The 19,034-nt window shown below is 41.9% G+C and overlaps 1 protein-coding gene across 3 annotated transcripts in view; it reads right to left on the bottom strand.

Moving 5' to 3' along the window:
- AP4E1 (adaptor related protein complex 4 subunit epsilon 1) overlaps positions 1-19,034 on the bottom strand; it is a 564,842-nt gene that overhangs the window by 8,458 nt on the left and 537,350 nt on the right. The window lies entirely within an intron of this gene.

Raw genomic sequence — 19,034 nt, 5'->3', positions numbered from 1 at the left:
TTTGCTTTGTCCTCCATTTTCTTCAACACTGTTTAGGCCTGTATGAGACCTGGGGCTGGGATGCCTCTGGGGGCATCTGTATCTGCTTTTGTGGCCTGTCTGACACTGACAGGACCAATTCTTTTGTCTTTGTGTTCCTGCTAAATCTCTAAATCTGGGTGGCTGTGCGTGTAAAGAATTGTTTTACTGTTTGTCCTCCTCTGCTTTAACACCAAATAAAGTATCATGCTGTAATGGAGCATCTAATAATTTTACTTTAACATGATCAGGCAGATTCTGTTCCTTTAACCAAGCATGCCTCCTAATGACAGAACCTGTAACTGCAGCCCTGCAAGAGGCCTCCAGAGAATCAAAACCACATTGCAATGTATGCTTTCCCACTTGTTCAGTTGCATGCAATAAATCCTGCATTTCCTTATTTTCTGCACAATCAGAATATGACAACATTTTCTGTTTTAGCAGTGACATTAAGTATTGCTGATATTTAAGCATTTGAAATTGACAATTTAATGCCCTCACAGCCAAAGTAGCAGAAGTGTAAACCTTTTTCCCCTATCTGTCTTGTGCCCTTGAATCTCTATCAGAGGGGATAGGGTTTTTTGCAGTATAAGTCTTGACCCCTTTGGGACCCATCTACAATGTCTAACACAGGAGGAATAGCCAAAGGCCTGTGCTGAGGTAACAAAAGAAAATCTCTAAGCCTTTTCTTAGATTCTGAGTAGTCTTGGCTCTCTCAGTGGAAGTGCTCCCCCATGGTATGCATGATTTCCCCAAAAGAATAATCCTCAGGTGGTGAGGCTGAAGGGATTGATTCTTCAGCATCAGAATCCTCATAAGGGGGAAGAGAGTATTCCTGTTCAGAAGAGGAGTCAGAGGAAATGGAAACCTGATCTGAAGATTCATATTCTGTCTCTTGCCTAGGCCTCTTGTCAGGAGGGGGATGGGAACCCCTGATCAAGGTAATTAGGTCTTCGGCCATTTTGAGCATCGTTTTTTTAGGCATGGTAGTCTGTCCAGGAGAATGCTGTACTTGTTTCTTTGTCTTTAGAACTGCTTTAGTCTTTGCTTTGGAAGCTGAAGTAGGCTTTACATATAACTGTGTAGGTCTGAAAACACCCTCAGAAGCCGATGCCTGCTCAGCGGCTCCAGACCCATCTGAGGGAATAGTTTCCGAGTGTCCAATACCTTGAGTATCCAGAGGCCTAGCTGGCTCCACGTGGGAGTCGTCAGTGGCCTGTGGCTCTGAGGTAGCAGGCGCCAGGGGCTGCAAAATCGCCTCACTGAGAACTGGCGAACCGGCGACTGGCTTAGCGGAAGCCTCGTCATCGGTTTTGGACCTCGGATGCCTGTCCTTTTCTTTTTCCTTGCGCTTTTTTATAAACTCCGGTCATCGGCTGTTCCGACAGCATTATATAATTGAATCTTCGGCCAAAGTAATGAAAGGCAAAATCGTACCGACGCTTAACAGTGCGTTGGTTAAATCTAGCACAAAACCGACAGCTAGCAACATTGTGATCAGGGCCTAGGCAAGGAATACAGTAAGAATGAAAATCCTTATGAGGTATTTGCTTCCCACAAGAAATACAATTGTTAACTTCTTCTGACATCGGACTGGAGCAAGAAAAAAAGTTTCCCCAATGGGGTACTTAGCTTTAATGAAGACTTTGGATCTGAAATTCGTTTTTGAAAATCTCAGGAGTCGGCCGACTGGCACTTGCAAACTGCTTTTGCTTTGGGCACCGCGCGGCAAGAAAGACTGAAGAAAATGGCATCGGTTGCATCTTTTATACCCCTGGCGCACTGACGTCAGGGAAGAGGTGACAGCAACCGACGCCGGACCTAGACTTTGGAATTCAGGCCGACTGCGGGTAGCCTGCCAGCAGGATAACCCAAGTGTAATGACTGCAACAGTGAAACACGATGAACATCAGGGGCTACCATAGCCAGGTTCTTTCATTATTACAGTGACGTATTTCAAGATGTTGTACTAAGGGCAGCACCAACCAGATGGTAAAACTGATAGGCCTTTCGGAAGCTTGCTGTGAAAAAAGAACACAGTCAGGAAGCCAACACCCTTATTCTGCATTAGCAGTAAATATCTCCAAGTAATCTTCAGGGAGTAAAGGGGGAGCTATTAGCTTCTTCACCATTAAGACCCTAAACTGAGGAATCCGATTAATTTTGCATATGCTGCCTTTACAACAGCCATCTCATACTTTTTTTTTTATAGAGAAGGTTCTGAATTAGAAATTTCATTTAGCTGAGCACAGTGAAACTAAAGACCTGTAGGTGTGCTAATAATACCCGGGGCTGCCACTACACAAATTCCCCAGAGTGAAAAGTCTTGAATTGGTTTAAATTCTTTATAAGAGAGGGCTGAAAGATGATGGTTACTGACACTAGTGGGAGCAGCAACAGAGACATCGGTGTCTAAGTTGCCCAAGGACTTTATCAGAAATTTCAGTGTCTGACCCAGTACCTGTACAGCCAATGTCAAGAGAAACTACACTGAAAGAACTGGCAGTGAGGACACTGGAACCTGAAAACTGACATGACTAATGCTGGTAAGGTTTGTGCCCAAGAATACATCAGGTTTAAGACTTGAAGATATAATGCACTAAAAGTACCAGAGATATTAGTACTAACATTCTTATAATCGTTGCCAGGTGAGCTAAAACTAGAGCTGGAAATCATGCCAAGGATGCCAGTGACATTGCTGTCAGAGGAAAAGGAAGCCCCAGGTGGAAAAAGTACAGTTGTGTACACTTACCATAAATGTAGATGTTAGAGTGTTATTCACTGTTGCAGTCCTGACTTGTGGGATTTCCTGCCATGAAAGCCCTTGGCTGGCCTGACTACTAGAGAAAATTCTTTCTTCCTGCTAAAGATGGTAGACGTCCTAACCCACATCAGTATTCTTGGGTATATAGAGAGCCAACTTATGTCATGAAATCAGTTTTTTTCTCATCTCCTAACAGGTAGGAGCCCCAAAGTGAGCAATAAGGAAATGAGGAAGAGAACCCCCTACAAGGCCAGAGGCCAAGGGGTGTTCCTTTGGCTAGAAAAGAAGTATACTACCCTATTAGGTTAAGTGGGAAGGAGGGAAGGAAAGAAGACTGCACACACTTGAACATCTACATTTATGGTAAGCGTACACAACTGTACTATGTTCTTCTTGTTTTACTGTTGTAGTCCTGACTTGTGGGAATATTCCCTAAGCTGAAAAATGAGAGAAAGGAGATTACGGAGAGGATGGCAGTGGCAAATCCTGCTCTGCATCTAGGAAAGGCTGCCAAGTGGTAGTGTTTGGTGAAGGTATGTACAGATGACCAGGTGACAGCTTCCAGGATGTCCTTAGTAGGGACCCCTTTCAAGAAGGCAGCAGAGGTTGCAATAGCCCTAGTGGAGTGTGATCTGACAGCCTCTGGAGATTTTTTGCCATGATGGCTGTAACAAAAAAGATAGTGGGAGATCTATTTTGAGATGGTCTGTTTAAAAGCTGGTTTTCCCTCAGTGCCAAGAGCAATGGTCATATAAATCTGGTCAGACTTTCTCAAGGATCTTGTTCTGTCAAGATAGTAGTGGAGGTGCCTATGCACATTCAAAGAATGGAGCATTTTCTCTCCTTTGCTCTGGGGGATGGGAAAGAATGTAGGCAAGTGAATGGCTTACTTTAGAGAAGTGTCAGTAACCACCTTGGGCATGAAAGAAGGGTTAGTTTGTAGGGAAACCCTGGCTGGATGGAAGATTAGAAATAGTTTCACTGCCATGAGAGCCTACAGTTCAGAGACCTTCCTGGCTGAGGTGATATCCAGCAGCAGGGCAACTTTCCAAGTTAGAAACTACAGTGGGGCAGATGCTACAAATTCACAATGAGGCAGGGTCAATTTCTCCAGAACAAAGTAAAAGTCCCATGGAGGGGTAAGGTTGACTCCTAGGCGGTCTGATGTAAATGACTCCCCTAAGAAATTGTTTTAACAGGGGATGTGAAAAGACAGGAGGAAGGGCAGGTATATGGGCCAAAATGGCAGATGCATTAATTTTAATGGAGGAGTAGGATAGTCCTTTATCAAACAGACTAGCTAGGTAATCTAGAATGGTAGCAATCTGGGCTGATTCAGGATTGTATTGTTGCTGCTGGCACCAGGTGAAAAATCTTTTCCACTTAGCTGAGCATTACTTCATAGTGCTAGGCTTTCTGGATTCCTTCAGAATATCTTGAAACTGTTTGCTTAGGGCAAGCTTGTTCTTGGATGATGTGGAATAATCCAAATTGAAATGCTGAGGGTCTGTAGGCTGGGGTGCATGATCCTTCCCTTGTCCTGAGTGAGATGCTCACTTCGCTCTCCTACCCTACCCCCATTCCCACCCACCCCCACATCAATTACTTTTATCCTCCAGTCCCTCCCCTTCTTGTCCATTTCAACCACTCAATCCACTTCCTGCCTGCTACCACCCACCCCCTACACCTTCTCTACCTGCTACATCACTTCCTCTTCTCAAACCAATTCTTCCACATATATACATACAAATGTTTCATGAACGGGCATTAATGCCCTTCTAGCTTGCCAATATAGCAAAACACTTGTTCGCATAATAAATGTCCAGGCTGTTCTTAAAAATATCTAAACTAGTACTTGCTTTAATGTAATTTGGTAGTCTGTTCCAAGCATCAGGTACTCTGTCAGAGAACCAATTAGTACACTTCTCATTCCTATAGAATCTTCTACATAGGTTATCTGATGATTCTCTAGTACTTTTTGATATCTCCAAACATTCTCAGAGGTAGCTGTCCCTAAATGCCCTATATACATGAATAAGAGCTCCTCTTAAATATCTGTAAGAGACACTGTACAAGTTCAGATATTTTAGTCTTTCATAATAACTTAGATATTCACATCCATGGAGGCTCTTTGTACATTTCCGCTGTACTCTTTCCAGTTTATTCATGCTTGTTTTCCTATAGGGTTTCTAAATTTTATTCCATACTCAAGTTTGTGTCTAATGTAACTAACCAACAATTACTTCATTATGTTTGATTTTCTAGACTTTATAAATCTTTTTATACAACCTATAGTTCTATAACTATCATTAGCAAATTGGATGATATCATTAGAAAAACTCATAGCTGTTGTTGTTGTGTCTTTCGGCTTTTCCCAGTTAGGGGTCGCCACAGCGGAACTCCAGTTTGCTAATGATTGGTAGTTGATTTTTACGTGCCGAGTTACCAGCCCTGCTGCACAACCTTCAATGAAGGTACACCCATTCATGCATGCCTCCACACAGAAGACGCTCTAGCTGAGAATCGAACCGGACAGCGTCTTACTGTGAGGCGACAATGCTACCGCAGCACCACCACCACAGTTCCATAGCTGAATCTACCCATATACCCAGGTCCTTAAATGAGTCTACAGTTTCAATCACTGTGTGCTGTATTAAATATTCACCTTTCAGTTTATGTCTCCCAAATCTCATATGCTTAGTTTTTGATGCATTTATTAACATATTATTCTCCTGTTCCCAAATGGTCAATTTAGTCAAATTATTTTGCAGACATTCCTTATCTGTAACACTTTGTAATCAGTTTACCCAACTTCGGGTCATCAGCATATAGACTATATAGAACACCTCAGATGAAAAAGTAAGGTCTGAAAGATACAATCTAAACAAGTAAGGGCCTAGGACAGAGCCCTGTGGGACACCTTGACTGCAACCAAGGATTTCACCTGTCCAGATGGTGTGTGATACTTGCCATGTCCTATTTGTACGCCATGCAACTATCCATCTTATCAACAGTACATCAATACCTAGTTGTACTAATTTATTGATCAGTGTTTTGTGTATGACCCTGTCAAATGCTGAATATAAATCACATGACTGCACAATTTTTTATTCATAGCTGTTATTATATCGTTATAGATCATGTTACTTACTCCGTCTCCTCCCTGCACTTTATTTGGATCCAGTTTGCACACTTCTTTTTCACTATAATCTAATCTGATTCCAGTATCTGGGGTTATCTGGATGTTAACTAGGACAACTTACCACCCCTTTTGTGAAGCCAAACTGTTTTGCATAAGATTTTGTAAATATATCTATAAACTGTTGTGTCTGAGAATAAATTTTAGAATCTGCACACAGTTTATCAATTTGTGTATCTTTACTCCTTTCACATCTTATGTATCTATAAAAAGGTTTCCTATTATGCTCAGTATCTTTATATACATTTTCTTCAAATTTTTCTTGATCTTGTCTAACACTATGCTTAATCTGTTTGTCCAGCTTGTTTATTTCAGTTTTCAAAGTTGTAGTTCGACCTCTCTTCCATTTGTTATATTTTTTGTCTCTCACCTTAATCAGGTATCATGTTCTTATGGAAATATACACCCCTGATGTTGTGTGCCTAGATACTGATGTTAAACATTTTGTTTTACTTTTTGCACTCAAACAATCTCTCTCTCAAAACTTTCCATATTCCATCTGCAGTTTTTTTCACTGAACACCTCACTCCAGTTAGTTTTATATAGTAACTGTTTTGCTTCCCTATAATCTGTAATTAACATTCTGTGCATTGGCTTAGATTTCAGTTTGGCAGAATTATCTAGCAACAAATTAAACTTAATAACCTCGTGATCACTGCACATCAATGGTGGTAAAACTTGACTTGAAGTTACAGTAATTTCTTTGGGAACACAATATCCGACATATTCCGTCCCCTGGTAGGTTTGTTTACATTCTGAAGCATTTGTTGTTCCTGAATATACTCTGAATAATTTCTTTACTAACGTTGTTGAATCAATATTATTCCAGTCTGTTTCTGGTAAAGTAAAGTCCCCAGCTAATATTATTCTTCCCTGCTGTGTTTCATGCAAGAAATGTATGAATTCCTCTAGGTCATCTGCACTTGACTTTGGTGGTCTATAGACTCCAACAATTGTTATATGTTCCAGGGTTGTCTTTATTGTCAGTTACACAGTCTATATAGTATTGGTGTTATCACTGAACATGTAATAATCACAGGCATCATAGCTATCTTTAATCCTATCATAACACCCCCGCCTGATTTTTTGTTACAATGTCTGTTACAGTAAAAACATTTGTACCCTGGCAGAACTGGGTTCCAGTCATTGTTCTTATAGGTTCATACTAGGCTATCTGCCCGAGGGCATTTACAAGCCTAGCCCATAGTTTTGTGGCTCCTTTACTTTGGTTTAGTAAACTATGGGGAATTTTTTTTTTTTGTTTTGCCTCTGTCAGTGAATGAGGTAATCCCTGGGGTATATACCATGTTTCACAAACAATAACATTAATCTTGTGGGAACGTAACAAATTTTCTAATAAAAAAACTTTATTATTAATGCTCCTAGCATTAACAACAATCAGAGATGCATCAAATGTTGCTATCCGTGAACTGTTACATTTTTGACCTGGAATCCTATAACCACCCAACCTATCATGCTAATTTTATACGTTACCGTACCAATTCTAACGCTGCTCTCTGCTTTAACCTCCTATCACACCAACCTTTCCCAGCATTTCATATACCCTCCTACCACATGCATCCCCAAATCACACCCTCCAGCTCACTTCTACTTAATCTCCCCATCTCTCTCTAACTTCTCCATTAACTGCTTTCATAAACTAACTATATTAGAAAACAACCCTCTCTTCTATAAACAAAACCAAAACCACACTACCATCTCCCGTTACAAACTAAGTTAACTTCACTCCCTAGTACCGGACTTCTAGCTGGCAACATCCACCCCAATCCAGGCACCCCCCTCCCCTTCCCATAACCCTACACCCAATATCCCCTCCTCCACCCCCATCTCCCCACCTATCTCATCCTCCTTCCTACCAAACCTCACTACACAAAAACCTCTCTATCTATTCCCTAAATATTCAAAGCCTCACTAACAAAATAACTGAGCTACATTCCTGGATTTCCCAAACCACCCCTCACATTCTAGCCTTATCAGAAACTTGGCTAAAGACCCACATAACGAACAAAGAAATACTACCACCCAGCTATAATATCTACAATATGATAGAATTTCTAAAAAAAAGGTGGCGGCATTGTCATTCTATATTCTGATAGCCTTAACCTTTCACCTATCACCATGCCTACTCCTGACTTCCACCTGGCTGAACTCATCATCCTTAATTGCCATCTAAGCTCTCACAAGAAATGCATCATTGCCTCCATATATATCCCCCCCAGGAAAGAATATTCTAACCCTGGAATCTATTCTATCCTGGTTCTCACACAGTATACCATACGAAACCCTCATGCTAGGTGATGTTAACATCGACTGGACCAAACTTATGACTGACTCTCCACAACATAGCATCAACCTACATGGTTTCCACCAATTGATAACATCCCCACCCGCCTGCACAGTACCTCTTCTTCCAACTCTACCATACACTGGATCTTCACTAACTCTCCTAGCCTTTACCACAGTCCAATTACCTTACCAAACTCATTAAGTGACCATCTACCTACTTCCATCCTACAACACACTACCCAAGTACCTAAACCACACTCTTAAAGGGACTGTCGCAAACTCTACAACTTTAATACCACCCAATCCAATTCAATTCTCTCTAGTATTGACTGGTCCAGCCTCAAACAGATCCCTCTCAATGAAGCAGTGCTTAAATTTAACAAAATATTCCTAGACACCCTTAACTCCCTTACTCCCAACTAGGAGAATTAGAACCAAATCCAATTATGCTCCCTGGCTTTCTAAGGAAACCAGATCCCTCATGCATAAACATGATAGTACTTGGAAAGCCTGGGCTAAGACCAAAGAACCTCCCCTGTTACAAAAGTACAAAGAAATTAAATCCTATTTTAACTCACCGCAGATTAATAGCAAAACCAATCCATGGAAATTCTGGACTACCTTAAATAACCTCCCCAGTCCTGGATGCCCTTCAAATCCCTCCCCTTTCCCAAATAACACTCCTCTAGAAACTGCTACCCTTCTCAATAGTCACTTCCTTGACACTGTCCAGAAACATACACTCTCTAACCCAACACATATACCCCCTTTACCCCTCCCAGCCTTCACAACAATGACCTCTTCACATTTCAACCAGTTCCTACTGCCTACATTAAATCACTCCTACTGAAGTTTAAACCCTGCCCTCCCTCCTCTGACAATCTTCCACCCACTTTCCTCAAACTAGCCGCTGAATCCATAGCCTACCCTTTATCCCTAATAATCAATAGATCTATTCAGGAAGCAACAATTGCAGAGATTTGGAAATCCTTCTTTACCATCCCCCTTCATAAAGGAGGAAACTCCACTGACCCATCTAACTTCTGACCAATAGCTATCCCCTCTCCTCTCTCCAAAATACTCAAAAAATGTATACATACTCAGCTCCTAAACTATCTCCCCCAGCAGAACCTTCTTACACCTACTCAACATGGCTTCCGCCCTAATCACAGCACTGTTACAGCCCTCCTATCTTTTACACATACTGTAGCTGAGGCCTATGATAACCACCTCGTATCCTGTCTTTTCCTTGACTTCTCCAAAGCCTTCGACATGGTCTCTCATCCTTTACTGTTATCTAATCTTGCTAACCTCACTATCTGCTTCCACCCTAGCCTTTTCTTTAGCTACCTGTCTGATAGACAATAATCTGTTCAATGGCTCTCCTCCTGCTCACCCTACCTTCCAGTGCCTACTGGGGTGCCCCAAGGCTCCATCTTGGGTCTCCTCCTGTTTACCATCTTTACGAATGAACTTCATAACTCCTGCAAAAAATTTGCTCTAATTCAATATGCTGATGACTCCACTCTTATTTGCACTTCCAGCAATTCTCTGACCTTCACACTTTTACCCAAGGCACTTTTCTATCTATTGAAAAGCGGCAGTCTGATAATTTACTCATCCTAACCCCCAAAAAACAAACTCCTGGTATTCCTTCCTCGTTTTCTCTCTCACCTTAAATCTACCTGTCATCTCATCCTCCAACACCACCATCATAAAACCTGAGCTTCTAGGTACCATCATTGATGACGAACTTAACTTGCATATCTTTCAAGGTATTAAAAAAACACCAAAAATTGGGTTTTATCGCAACTGTAAATTCCTGACGTCTAATGCTAGACTCTCCCTGGCACAAGCTCCTCTTCTCCCCTCCCTTTTCTATGCTAGCCGAATCCTAACATTCAGTCCACTAACCTGGCCAAACTCAAAAAACATATCACAAAATATCAAGATTTGTCACAAACTCCCCTTATATTTCTCACCATTGCCTTGCACTCAACTCTCTACAACGGCTGGAACTTCCAAAACAACTCCTATTACAATTTCAAATCACTCACTCCATACTACACAAACCATCCTCCTGCCCTGCTCTCTCCTCCTTAGTAACCACCTATACTTCCAACCACACACTCCACACCTCTAACCAGCAACTCCTAGACATTTACCAACCAAAGAGAATTATCAGTAAACTACTGTACAAATCCTCCATATCTCAAGCACGGAATAAACTTCCAACACGGATACACTCCATCACCCAACTTATACACTCAGAACTCAGACTTCACTTAACACCAAAACTTGTACATGTCAGAATCCTACCTAACTCCATTACTATATTTTACCCTTAGCTTTTCCATTTTTTTCCTGCTGGCCCCTTTCCAATTTATACATGCATGCTCATCTTTCACATCTCTCACAATTATACTTCACATCAAACTTTTTATAAATTGCTCTGTCAGTAGTATTTCAATGAACATGTCTAAAACCTATTGTATAAAAACTTTCTGATGTACTTTACCTTACCCATTATTTCTTATGCTACGCGAGTTTCTACGTATTCGTATTGTAAACTGAACTTTTATGTATTATAAACAGAATTTTTACAGACTGTAAACTGAATTTCTATGCATTGTAAACTGTTTGTAACTGGAGCTTTTCTCCTCGGGTCTCCACTGAAAATGGGTCTCTGGCCCAGCTGGACAAACCCGGTTAACAAATGTCAATAAATAAATAAAATAAAAAATAAAGAAGGTCAACAATGAGGCAACAGTCATGGACTCTGGTTGGCTAGTTCAAGAAGCAGTGGATACCAGTGCTGCCTGTGCCAGTCTGGGGCTATCAGTATTGCCCTTGAGCCCTCCTCCTTTATCTTTAGAAGCACTCGAGGTAGTAGGGGTAAGGGAGGGAATGAAGAGATGAGTCCAAAGGAAGGAGAAGGCATTTGTTTTCCAGGTTGACTTCTGTTTGATCCTGGAACAGAATCTTTCCAGTCAAGCGATTTCCTTGTTGACGATGAGGTCCATCTGTGGGAACTCCCCATCTGTGGGTCATGCTGAGAAATATTTCCTGATGCAGATGCCATTCATGGGGGTCCATCAAGTTTCTGCTGAGGTGATCTGACAGCATATTCTGAGCCTTTGGAAGGTATTCTGTCAGGAGGTACAACCCCAGAGAGTGAGCAGCTTCCAAAACTTGCATTGCTAGGTGGAACAGAGGGTAAGTGTGGGTGCCGCCTGCCTGTTTATGTACCACATAACTGTGATGTTGTCCGTTTTGAATATTTCTTGAAAGCCATCAGGCCTTTTTGCACTGCCATAATCCCTTTCCAGTTTATGTGCCTGTCCTTGAACTGCACCTCCCACTTCCCTTGGGATTGGAGGTGCCGAATGTGGGCCCCCCAGGCTGTCTCGGAGGCATCTGTGGTGAGAGTTTGGCCCTGGGGAGTAAATCTGAATGGACGGCCCTGACTTTGGGCACAAGTCTGTACCCACCATGTAAACTCATCTTTGAGAGAAGGAATCAGCTGTATCTCAGTCAACAGGGGCTAAGAATGCTGGCACCATACATTTTTGAGGTACCACTGGAGTTTCCTCATGTGCAACCTGGCCAGGGGAACCATGACAATACAAGATGCCATGTATCCCAGTGTTTGGAGAAACTCGCTGGCTGAGATGCATCATTTCTGCTGGATTCTTTGAAAGCAGTGGGTCAAAAAGGAGACCTTGCTTGGGGGAAGAAAGGCTTTTTGAAGTGACGAGTCCAGAAGTGTCCCCAGGAAAACTATCCTGTTGGTTAGAACAGTGTTACATTTTTGCAGATTTATTGTGAAGCCCAGGGAGGATAGGAGGTCCTGAGTGAACTTCAGATCCTTGTGAAGTTTTGATAGATTTGTGGCCTGTTATCAGGCAATTGTCCAGGTAGGGGAATATTTGTACCCCTTTGATCCTGCAGAAGGCAATACCAGGGGCTAAGCACTTGGTGAAAACTCTTGGATCAGTAGACAAACCAAAGTGCAGTGTTGAAAACTGATAGTGACTGGAACCTGCTCTGAAGCAAAGGAAGCTTCTGTGTGATTCTTGAATTAGGTTGTGCAGGCAGGCATCCTTTAGATCCAGAGAAACCATAAAGGACCATGGGGCTATCAACATTCTGAATTTTGGAACCGGGAGAAACTGACTGAGGTTTGACAGACAGGTCCAAGACAGGATGCCAACAGCCTTCTTTTCAGGGAAGCAGGAAAAGCCTGTAGTAGAACCCTTAGCTTTTTGATGTTCTGGAATTGGTTCCACTGATTCCTGAGAACACAAAACCTAAATTTGAGAAAGGGTCCATTTTCTGATTCTGAGAAATATTTGGGTAGCCTGAGTATTTTAAAGGCTCTTTCAAAGCGAGTTTGTAACCATTTGAAATAATGTCTAGAACTCACTTGTCTGAAGTGATGAGTCCAGTTTTGTTTGAACAGGGACAGCCTTCCTCCTAGTCTTGTGGGGTGGAGAGTCACTGTTGCCTTCTGGCAGAAGCCTGGGGCCTAAAACTCCCTTGCCTGGGTCTCTGCAGCTGTTGCCACTGCCTATGAATCCTCGCCCACTGGGTTTTCTCTGTCTGTCGCTAGGCTGGGAGGGAAAGAACCAGTGTTTAGTGGGGAAGTTTCTACTAAACCTAGGATGCTGAACTTGGAGAAAGTCTTTCACCATCTGCATAGACTTAGCTTTGCCCTCCATCTTTTTAAGAACAGCCTCAGCTTTAGGACCAAAGAGCAATTCCTTGTCAAGGGGAGCATCAAGAAGGGTGGATTTAACATGGTCAGGAAGATATTGTTCCTTAAGCCACAGATGCCTTCCATTAACTGACACAGTAGCAGTTGCCGGGCTAGAAGACTCCATATCATCACAGCCACAATGTAAGGAATGTCTTGCTACTTGAGAATTGGAGTGGCAGATACCCAAATCACTTTAGAAAGTTTTTAGCATCCAGTGAAGAGAACTTTTGTTTAAGCTGATCCAGAATGGTTTGCTGATTTTTAATCACATAAAAATGACAGTTGAGAGCCCTTATAGTAGGGTGGTTGATGTATATACCTTTTCCCCAAATCTATCAAGGGTCCTACTCTATATATTCATAGGTAAAGGGCTTCTAGAGGAACTGGCTCTAGCCCCTTGGGGTCCTGGGGTAATTTTTGAAAAGATGTTTATGGGAGTCCTGTACCCTATAAAACCTGCCTGGTTTCATGGTGAAGAGAATCAGGATTCAGGGAAGAATCCTGTAAGACATCCTTAACCAATTCTAAAATCGTTGGAATAGCAAGAGGTTTGTTGTCTAGCAGATCCAGAAACTCCCTAATTCTCTTTCTGACTGAGGGTATTCATGTGCTTCACACTGGAAATGTCCCCTCATAACATGCAGAGTCTCACACCAAAGGTGATATTCTCTGGGGGGAGGAAGAGGCCAGGTTCTCTTCTGAATCTGAATCCTGAAAATAAGTGAGGGAGGGTCCTTCTTCAGAACCAGACCCCCTCTAGGTCTGAATCCTCATCAAATTCAAAAGGATCTGGGAAAGCCTCAGAAGTAGGATCCCTTTTTCCTTTTACCTGGGAAGGTTTCCCCAGGTGCTTGTCCAGACCTAACTATAGAGATCAGGTTTTCAGTTAGTCTAAGTTCTGTTGGCACCCCTCAGAAAGGGAGGCAGTAGGCCTAGGTGAAGGCCCAGAAGCAGTAGTTTTCTTAGAAGTTACTCTGGCCTTGGGCCTAGGGATGTCCAACACCCTGATGCCTGTCTCTATGGAAGAAAGATGAACCAGTGTAGGATGAAGCCACAAAGGAGTGTCACCATGAAAAGAGGCTCTTCAGGAGCCAAGGCCTGCATAGTGGCCCTGGACCCAACCGATGAGCTGAAAGCAAGGGTCAGTGCAGAAGGTGAGGGACCCGACAGCTTGTCAGACTTTGAATGGGTCTAGACAGAGGCCTGTGCCAACACCTCAGACACAGAAGGGGGCTGCAAAAGTGCCGTGCCTTCAACAATCGCAATAGAAGGAGAAACAGAAGGAGAATGGTTGTCATCAGAGGGCCTAAGCTTGGATCTCTTATCTTTTTCCCTCTTACGCCTAGACTGCAACCTCTAAATGACCAGCGTACACCACTGGACACTGATGAGAAGATTCAAGACTAAGGAATATAGCTAAAATATCAGCCCTATGTCTGATAGTCTTAAAGTTAAAGCGTGCAGAAAAGTAGCAACTAGAGAAGTCATGATCCGGGCCTAAACAGGTGACAAAAAGCGAGTGAAAGTCTCTATGTGGGATTTGCATACCACAGTGGAGACATTTACTTCATCTGACATGAGTTTAAGGCAAAAGAAAACAGTTCCCCAACGGGGTACTTATATTTCTGATGACTTCTCTGTGGTACAAACCAACCAATGCACTGAAACCCTGCTTCATGCTCCGTCGGCAAGAAAAGTCTAATTTCATGATGTAGGCTGGCTGCCTATATACCAAGTGTACTGTCATCAGTTAGAGCATCCGACAGCCTTAGGAGGAGGAGGAAGGAATTTTCTCTGGTAGTCAGGCAGGCCAGGGCTTTCACAGCAGGAAATCCCACAAGTCAGGGCTGCAACAGTCAAACATGAAGAACATCTGAAATTCACTTGCATACCAAGTCAAAGAACGGAGGAACTAGCTTACAATTTCCCTCCTGATCCTCTCACAACACACTCAGGCAAGTTATCATAACTGACACTATATAACATTGACCAGTAAAGGAGTCGCCTTCTTTGAACTCTCACAAAAGCCGCAGTCAGCTTACCGTAATTAATACTATGTGAAATTGGTTAGAAAATGTACCAGAGTGCATCTAGTATGAGGTCAAGTTGAGAATGAGCAAAGGTAACTTCTGGGCTAGTACTGTACATTCCACAGCCAATATAGCAGGAATTTGATAATATCTAACCAGAAGGCTCAACAGACCTCCTTTCTAAAGGTTTTATCATTAACAATAATAGATGGAAGAGAAGTAAGGAAAATCTTTATTATAAAGAATGGATTCAAACTTCATTTCTGAAAGGACAGAAAATGTAAAACCCTTTTCAATTGTAGAAACCAAAGCCTTCTCTTTGTGTCATCAGAAAGCCCAGATAGCTCACCACGTTTTCTTTTTTACTGCATGGGAAGCAAAGCTTGAAAATGTTGTTGGGTTCAATGCTGAGCTTAACTAACAATGGGAAGTCTTATGGGCTTTCCACTAAACAAATCCACAAATGTGTCTGTCTGCAGAAATAGCTAGACTAAAAGCACAGTTTCAAAAATCAGACTTACAACACTGCAAGATGGCAATCAGTGGTATGGAAAATTAAAGAAAGGGCTTTGTGTTACAAAAGCTGCAAAACTTAAAAGCTTCTGACTAAAACTAGGAAACGTAAAAAAACAAAAAAAAAGAAAGAAATAACTAGTACTCGTGAAAAAAAAAGAAAGAAATAACTTGTACTCATGCACAATACAAATCAGATTTTCAGTGAAAAATCGTCAAAAACACAGTGAGGTAGCCTGTGGTCATTCTTTTCTAACATATTTTGAAAAACTGCAGAGTCTAAGACGAGTAATACATGCTGGGAAACAGGAAGACTAGGCAGCCTAGGAAAGTTTTATTTGCAGAGCAGTCCTATTGACTGTGGCATCAGTCTTAAAGATCATCAAAGCAGACCTCCTGTAATCAGATCTGTGCTCTACTTAGAGCTGAGTAAGGCAATTGGTGCTACATGTTTAAAGAGATTACACACAGCCTAGAATGAAATGATTACTCTTTACACAAAAAGATCAAATATAGCTGGTAAAAGGAAAGGCAACACAGCATTCAGATATTAGGACAATCATCTAACTGGAAAACATTACACAGAGGGTTTTCAGGCTTTCAAAATACATAAATGACTGCAAAATGGGTATTTTCCAAACATCAGACGATGACAAAGATAAACTGATACAGGGGAGGTAGTTACAGACACAGCTGTAGCTATGTGAACTGGCAGGCTGGGCAATCCCCCAATAACTGGCATCCCCACGAGAGCTGGACAGCAAGGAAAAAAAAACCTCCACTACTACTATGTTTTTGAAAAACAATTTTATTTATTTATTTATTTTATTTCCAGTTTGATTACCTGGAAGGTCCACTGGGCTCAGAGAGCCCGTTTTCAGTGGCGGCCCGGGGAGAAAAGCTCCATAATACATACAAGAAAATAAAATGAAATTATACCATCCATATTAACAAGTACACAAAAATGAAATTATACAAAATAATGTGAAAAAGTACAAATGCAAAATGGGAAGACAATTTTACAGAGTTGTTTAGAGAACTATTTATACAATAAGTTAGTAGAGGCAAGAGAATAGTGTTTACTCAGTTAATAAGAGTTCACAATTATAGGGAAAACAGTTATTAGACGAAGGATAGAAATTCGAAGGTTGTAGTATATCCAAGTTTAGCAGAAATGGAAGAGATAAGGGTGGGAAGTACACTGTTAGTAGAGCATAGATTATAGTTTTCTAGAGTATTCTTGGTGTTGGGGGGTTGAGTGACAGTAAAAGTGGAGTTCACACATGGAAGGTGTGAATGGCACAGTTAAACAGCAGGTGGTTAATAAAGATTAATCATTCTCAGTAAGGGGGGATGAGATCATGGACTATAGTTTGTTTGTGTCTTTCGGCTTTTCCCAGTTAAGGGTCGCCACAGCGGAACTCCGGTCCGCTCATGATTGGTAGTTGATTTTTACGTGCCGAGTTACCAGCCCTGACGCACAACCTTCAACGAAGGTATGCCCATTCACACGTCTCCAAGCAGAAAACGGTCTAGCTGAGAATCGAAGGACTATATTTAGTATTTACATTATATATACATTTAAGGTAGAAATGCCTAAGGTAGAAAAAACATTTGAGTTAGAGGGAGGCAGATGTATAGCAGGTCTTTAGATTTAGAGTGAGGTAGCTGTTTAGGAGGACAGCCTAGGGTGGAGGAATAAGTAGAGAGGTAGCTGTTTCGGAGAGCAGCCTGGGGTGGAGAAGTATTTAGCGAAGTTGTATGACGAAGCAAGCATAGACGTGTTTAAGCAGGTTAAGTAGGGAGAATACAGTTACATTTCCAATGCTGGGCAAGGTAGGAATGAAGCGGAGTTTTAAAGTATTCATAGTTTTCAGAGAGTCTAAGAAAAGAAGGGAGGGAGTTCCGTCTTTTGGCTAAGGAAGAAGATAGGAGAAGGAGACCAGCAGGACGTTTAGGTTTGTATACAGAGAGGGGATTCTGGTGTGCAGATCTCAGGGCTCTGTGGGGGGAGTAAAAGGGTAAGTTGTTTGCTAGAGTAGGGCATAAAGTTGGTTTGAAAATTAGTTTGTGGGCAGTAGTGAGTTGAAGGAAGTGGAGTTGATTGGGAAGTTCTAGCCACTTTAGCAGGTGGAGAGATGTGCAGTGGTGGGACGAGTAATTAGCTTTTGTTGCGAATTTAGCAATTTTATTGCAACATGTTTCTAGTTTAGAAGAGGAGGAGGAGGAGGATAAGTTGGTAAGTAGGGGAGCACCATATAGAAGAAAAGGTAGTAAGTAGGTAGTGGCAAGAGTTTATCTGGTAGATGAAGAGAGGAATTGGGAGTGTCTATATAGCATGCCAAGTTTCTGGTGAGTTTTTTAATGTTTAGTTGAATATGTGTGTCAAATTTTAGGTGTTCATCTATGGTTACTCCAAGTAGTTTAGCAGAAGGGAAAATTTCTATAGTGGAGTTAGTATGGCTAATGATATTGAAAGATTGTCAAGGTGGAGGGTTTTTGAGGGGGAGAAAAGAATTTTGGATTTTATTAGCATTTAGGGAGAGATGATTTTGAAGCATCCAGTTTTTTGTAGTTGAAAAGGCTGATTGAGTTTTTACTAGGAGGTCAAGGAGATTAGGAGCAGAACAAACTAATGTTGAGTCGTCTGTGTATCGCACTATTTTAGTGTTAGGAATGGCAGCATGAAAATTATTAATAAATACACTGAAGAGCATTGGGCCAAGTATGGATCCCTGGGGAACTCCAGATGGGGCGGGTAAGAAGGTTGAGGTGCCAGTTTGCCATTTTACAGCTTGGGATCTATTAGATAGGTAGCTGTTGAACCATAATAGGGTGTTCTGTGAGAGATTAAGATTAGAAAGATGATTTAGTAGGTGGGTATGACAGACAGTGTCGAATGCTTTGGAAAGATCTAGAAGGATAATAGATACAATTTCTCCAGAATCACGGGCATGATTTACTAAGTCGAAGAAAGACAGAAGAGCAGTTATTGTATTATGTCCAGGACGAAAACCATGTTGTGTAGGGGTGAGGAGGTGATTACTGGTAAGGTAAGGCATGAGCCGGAGGTGGATGCATTTCTCAAGTATTTTTGAGATTAGGGAGAGAATGGCTATTGGACGGAAGTTAGAGATGGTATTATTTTCACCTCCTTTATGGAGGAGAAGGATAAAGGCTGCACGCCACAGTTTGGGGACATAAGACTCCTGCATGGATCTACTGATGAGAATGCTGACGGGGATGGCAATGCCATCGGCGGCAAGCTTTAGATAGAGAGAGGGGATATTATCTGGGGCTGGGAGCATGGCTTAAATCTAGAGAGAAGTTTTTTATGTAGGATGTGGAGATGGGCTTTAGATGAAATGAGGGTGGGGGGGAGTTAGGATTGGGAAGATGTGGGGGATGTGGGTCTGAGGAGAGAGGAGGAGTTGTGATTCGGGA

The sequence above is a fragment of the Protopterus annectens genome, chromosome 7.part0, assembly GCF_019279795.1.
Source record: "Protopterus annectens isolate FY-2018-M chromosome 7.part0, PAN1.0, whole genome shotgun sequence".
In the NCBI taxonomy this organism is placed as follows: domain Eukaryota; kingdom Metazoa; phylum Chordata; order Ceratodontiformes; family Protopteridae; genus Protopterus; species Protopterus annectens.
This window is presented reverse-complemented; position numbering and strand designations above follow the sequence as displayed.